The sequence below is a fragment of the Leucopleurus acutus genome, assembly GCF_964270905.1.
Source record: "Leucopleurus acutus genome assembly, chromosome: 8".
In the NCBI taxonomy this organism is placed as follows: Eukaryota; Metazoa; Chordata; class Mammalia; order Artiodactyla; family Delphinidae; genus Leucopleurus; species Leucopleurus acutus.
Genome location: NC_139151.1, coordinates 108268997 through 108274996, shown reverse-complemented (window position 1 = coordinate 108274996; position 6000 = coordinate 108268997).

Here is a 6000-nt window from a genome sequence, read left to right as displayed (position 1 = left end):
AGCACAGAAGTACGCTAATGGGGACACGATTTATAGGCTATGCATTTGATCAGTTATGCTGAATGGTCACACAAACACTGTACCTGTGCTTTTAGCAGTAGACTTAAAGCAGGCAGTGACACACGTCACAAGTAGGTTGATAGTTAGGAAAAGAGCGATGAATACATGTTGTGAAAATAATAATCATCTGTAAAGCAGAGTGAAAAAATTACTAATGCCTGAAGAGAGCAACTAAAGAGCTCATTTAAAGCGTCAGTTCTTCTTACATCTTGTAACCCACTTGCCTTTTGGGAAAGTCTTTCTAGACAAGTCTCATCTTCTCCGGAGGTAAACACAACAAGTGGTGTGAGCAATAGCGCAAATACCCCCTTGTTCAGCCAGCGGAACATCTAAGGCAGCCCTGTTATCTAATACGACTTGGGCTAAGGAGTTTGGGGATGTGTGTTGTGCTTCAGTGAGTTTTGCAGTCTCCTCAGCTATCTGACCAAGGGTGGCTGATAGACTTCCGATCATCTCTCTGTTTACATTAGGAATTAGGTTTTCTGAGAGAATTTGCCACCAGGTTTCTTGGTATGCTGCTAACATGGATCTGTTGACTCTGTAATGGGGAGAGAAAGGAGGTTCATTTATTTCCTTGTGTATTGACAATGGGGTAACCTAATGACACAATAAACATAAATCTATTTGCCAGCTGTTAAGTCATTTATGTGCCCATCCTTGGGAAGGTGGATCAGTTCCAATATCACACATGAAGACAAAACCTGGGGGAGTGAAAGTGATCCTCCCAGAGAGCTCTCATTGATAGCCTCATTAATTGGAAGTTTTGTTAACATGGTGTTAAACCATGGGTCATTTCTCTTGCACTCTTTCCAAAAGCCATCTGTACGGTATTTGACATTAAGGGAGTTGCTGGCATAATTCACTTGTGCTTTCCTCTTTACGACATTTGTTAATTAAGTAAGGGACAGAGTGGGGGTGGGGGTGTCCTAGCATAAGCTGTGCTTGGTCTCTAAGGACAGAGGGTAGTACCAGACAAGAGACGGACACATTCATATGTTGAAGAATTTGAACCTGAAAGGTTAGGTTTGGTGTAGGTAAGTGGTTACATTAGGAACGTCTGAGAAGTCAGTGACAGGTATTCTGAGGAGCCTGTATCAGTCTTGTATTGACTGAGGAATTTGATGACAGATCTAACAATGGGTTAGATCGCTGCCGGTAGCTATACCTTTTGTGACAACTTGACCAAAGAATTTTTTTTCCATCCTAAACAATGGGGAAAAAGTATAGTCAAAACAGTAACTTTCTATTTTGATAGGGAGACAAACATTTGAATAACAGTTCAATTGAACTAGTAGGATGGGTCTTACCGGCCTGGCCTGGATTCTTGGGTCGGCTGTGTCTCCACTGTTGTAATCGTCTTCCTGTTCTGTCTTGATGGTTGTTTTAAGGTGACTTTGAGGTCAGCAGTCCTCTCTATAGACAAGTCTGATGCAGAGGCCTTTTTTAAGTGGAAATATGAATTCCAGAGCCAATTCCCTTCAGTTTCACTGTGCATGAGCTAGTTAAGAGCACCTGATAAGGGTCCTTCCATCTAGGTTGGGATAGTCCTTTAAATGATGTCTTTTCCGGTCTGCACAATCTCCTGGGTGCAGGTCATGGAGCACCTGATCTCCACCCAAAGATAATTTACTATGATCAGCTTCAGAAACAAGCTTAGAATATCCTCTTAATAATTCAATTGAACTCTACAATACTGTAACACAGTAACAAGGAGTCATCTAGGAAGTGAGTTTTAGGCACAAAATACCAAACCTCAAAGACAATAGCACTAGAACTTAATATCCACAAAGGTATATTGTCTGAAACATAATTTGTCTCTCTAAAATTATCCTTCTTTGCATCAAATATAGCCAAACTGCAAAGTCTTGTTTGCAAAAATAAGTCTAGTTTCAATACATTTGGCCTGATTAGTTACATAAGTGTAATTGAACATATAGGCTCTTTTATTTATTTTTTATTGAGATATAGTTGATTTACAATATTATATTAGTTTCAGGTATATAACATAGTGATTCATCATTTTTATAGATTATACTCCATTTACAGTTATTACAAAACAGCGGCTGTATTTCCCTGTGCTGTGCAATATACCCTCGCCGCTCATCTACTTTATACATAGTATTTCGTACTTCTGAATCCCATGCCCCTATCTTGCCCCTCCCCCTCCTTTCTCCCCACTGGTAACCACTAGTTTGTTCTCTAGCTCTCTAAGTCTGTTTTTGTTTTGTTATATACAGTCATTTGTTTTATTGTTTACCTTCCACATTATAAATGATAACATAGAATATTTGTCTTTCTCTGCCTGACTTATTTCACTAACCGTAATGTTCTCTAGGTTCATTCACATGTTGCAAATGGCAGAATTTCATTTTTTTATGGCTGTAATATAATGGAGTAATAGTCTATTGTATATATATGCACCACATCTTCTTTATCCATTCAACCATTGGTGAGCACTTGGGCTGTTCCCATGTTGTGGCTTTTGTAAATAATGCTGCTATGAACGTTGGGGTGCATGTATCTTTTCAAATTAGTGTTTTTGTTTTCTTTGGATATATACCCAGAAGTGGAATTGCTGGATCATATGGTAGTTCTATTTTTAGTTTTTTGAGGAACCTCCATACTGTTCTCCATGGCGGCTGCACCAATTTACATTCCCACCAACGGTGTAGGAAGGTTCCCTTTTCTCCACATCCTCGCCCACATTTGTTATTTGTGGCCTTTTTGATGACAACCATTGTGGCGGGAGTGAGGTGACATCTCACTGTGGGTTTGACTTGCATCTCTCTGTTGATTAACGACGTTGAGCATCTTTTCATGTGCCTGTTGGGCATCAATCAGTATGTCTTCTTTGGAGTTACAGGCTCTTTTAAATTTGGCTGTGCTGTAACGATTCATAAAGAATCTCAAACTGGACTTTTAAAAGTCCTCTCATGGCCAGGAAAGCTATGCCAAGGACTTGCCATCAGATTCTGCCAGCAACGCCTAGAGACTTAGGTGGATTCCTCCCTTCGCAAGGTCCAAAGCATCTTGAGGTTCCTGCACCTGCCAGGAAGTGGCCTTCCTTATTCACCTGGAAAGGCTGCTGGGAACATAAGAGTTTCCAAATTCTGGAGGGATCAGGTAGAGAGAAAAGATAAACGCTTCGATTCTGTTTACAAAGGTGTAATTTACTAAACTGTTATAAGTCATAATAAGCCTAAGGGGAAAGGTTCCCTTACATCTGAAAAACAAAGATTAAAAGCTGGTAATATGTCAGACAAAAAGTCATAAAAATTAAAATCATACTTATCAGCTCATTCAACGCCATATTGTTTATTTTTGTTCTGTTTAAGTCCAGGTTCTCCATTAGTTTGGGTGACCTTGCCTGATGATTGAGGACGTTAGTGACAGTGATAATTCCAAGAAGTTTGTGAGGTTTTCTTGTTAAGACTCATGTGATTTGCCCAGTGAAGTGGGTGCCTTGATTATTGGAGATTGTGGAAGGTATATCTCAAGTGGAAAACACACTTTTTAACCATTTCTTTGTCACCATGAGGGCATAAGCCTTGCAGCAAGGGAAGGCTTTGATCCATCCCATAAAAAATGTGGTTTGCCAGGGAGATGGGAAGAACCAAGTGGCCTTCTCAGGTTTCCCACAGCCCTGACTGTTCATTTAATTTACAGCCATTGTTTACCCATCTTAATTTTTCCCACAGCCCTGGCTGTTCATTTAATTTACAGCCATTGTTTACCCATCTTAATTTCTCTGATTCAGGAGCAGACTGTTGCCATGTTACTAGGACATCAGGATGGGAAAATCTGACGCCGAGGGATTAATTTTGTAGAAGCACAATGGACTTTATCTACATGTGCCATAAACTTTACAGATTCTGTTGTTCCCTTTGCAGGAAAGGGCATTTCCCTAATACTCGGGCTCAGCCTCTAGTGTGAGGCTCAGTTTTGATGTCAGCTAACACTTTATGTCAGGACATATAAGACTTCCAGGAATTTCATAGAATTTCTGGAACACATAATATATATTTATATAGACATAACATAAAGAAGGCTTAATGTTATCTTTTATTTGATAACACTTCCCATGTAACTTAATGTACCAGATAAGCCTAATTAGTTGAATATCTCTCTCAAATGCTTCACTTCCTTTTCCTGTAACAAAATGTATTTCCATTTTTCATACTTTTTTTTTTACTGAAAACATACATCTTATTTTTTTCCTTCTTACTTTCATTGTCTGCTGAAATGTTTCCCTTTTTTCAGTCTCTTTAATTACATATATACTATAATTTTTAACCCTTGAAAACACCTGAATCTCTAGCAAAAACCGAGAGACAGCTCTGAACGGTCTGTCATACCAGCATTTCCTGATTGGCAAACTCATGAACATATTCTATAACCTCTAGAAACACACATTTTCTCACAGCATTATTTCCTCCCTCATTGTGGTACAAGACATGTCACCAATAAACCCAAACATCTTTAGTTTTTCTCTAATAAGAAGACAAAGTAGGTAAACTTAGACTTGCTTAGCAATTAAGGTCTTAGTATGTTTACCTTAATTGGAAATGATCTAGATATTCAATGAGTTCCCATCACTTAATTTAGCAAACGTAAAGTTTCAAGATACCAAAATGTGGAGAAACTGTTTTTAAGTAGACATACCATAAAACATAATTATTCTTTTTTGTTCAATTAAAAAAATTGAAGTAGAGTTGATTTACAGTGTTGTGCCGTTCTCTGCTGTACAACAAAGTGACTCAGTTATACACATATAGACAGTCTTTTTTCATATTCTTTTCTATTATGGCTAATGACAGGATACTGAATATAGTTCCCTGTGCTATGCAGTAGGACCTTGTTGTTTATCCATCCTATATATAGTATATAATCTGCTAATCCCAAATTCCCAATCCATCCCTCCCTCACCCCCTCCCCCTTGGCAACCACAAGTCTGTCCTCTATGTCTGTGAGTGTTTCTGTTTTATAGATAAGTTCATTTGTGTCATATTTTAGATTCCACATGTAAGTGATATCATAGGGTATTCGTCTTTCTCTTTCTGACTTACTTCACTTAGTATGATCATCTCTAGGTCCATCCATGTTGCTGCAAATGGCATTATGTCACTCTTTTTTATGGCTGAGTAGTATTCCATTGTATATAAAAACATAATTATTCTTGAAGAGTTTACCTAAAAACATTTATCCCATTGATCTCTATTTCATTACTTATGAAAATATCATCATACCAAGTTAGATTTCTTGTTGACAAATTCTGTAACTGAGATAAAGAAAATGTGTACCATGAGCTGATTGGCTTGTAGTAAGCCTGGATACAATAAAAGTACTATACTTAATGTTGATGGCTCTAAAGACATGTCTGTGTTAATCAAACCAACGATTTAAACTTATTTTTATTTATTAAAGATTAATCCTAGATCACGATTCCTTTTTTAAAAATTAGGTTAGCTTTTTGCTGTATTTAAAAATAGTTGATTTGTAAGCACTTACATGTAAGTCAACTAAATAGAGCTCTTTTACAAATTAATTTTGATAATATTATCCACAGGGAGAGACAGATCATATTTATAAATACACAAAGATGTACATACATCCAGATAGACACAGACAGAGATCTCATAGTTTTCCTGCTTGAGTTTTAAAAGTTTCCCCTTCATTCTTTTCAGTTTTCGTTTCTACTAATTGAGCCCAGGCTGTTGTCTCAGGCAATGTGTGTTGTGCTTGCGTTTCAAGGACGTGATAAGTGTCATAACATCAAGCGTTCTCCTAGGAGTACTTTTGTTCTCTCAGGGTCTGAATTTTGAAAAGATGTTTTACCAAGCTAGCTTTCTTTACCTGAATGTGCAAAGAATCAGCTTTGGAATGTCAAAAGAGTCCCGCCCAGGCCATTTTAGGGCTAGATACATACTTGCAAGTCCTGGA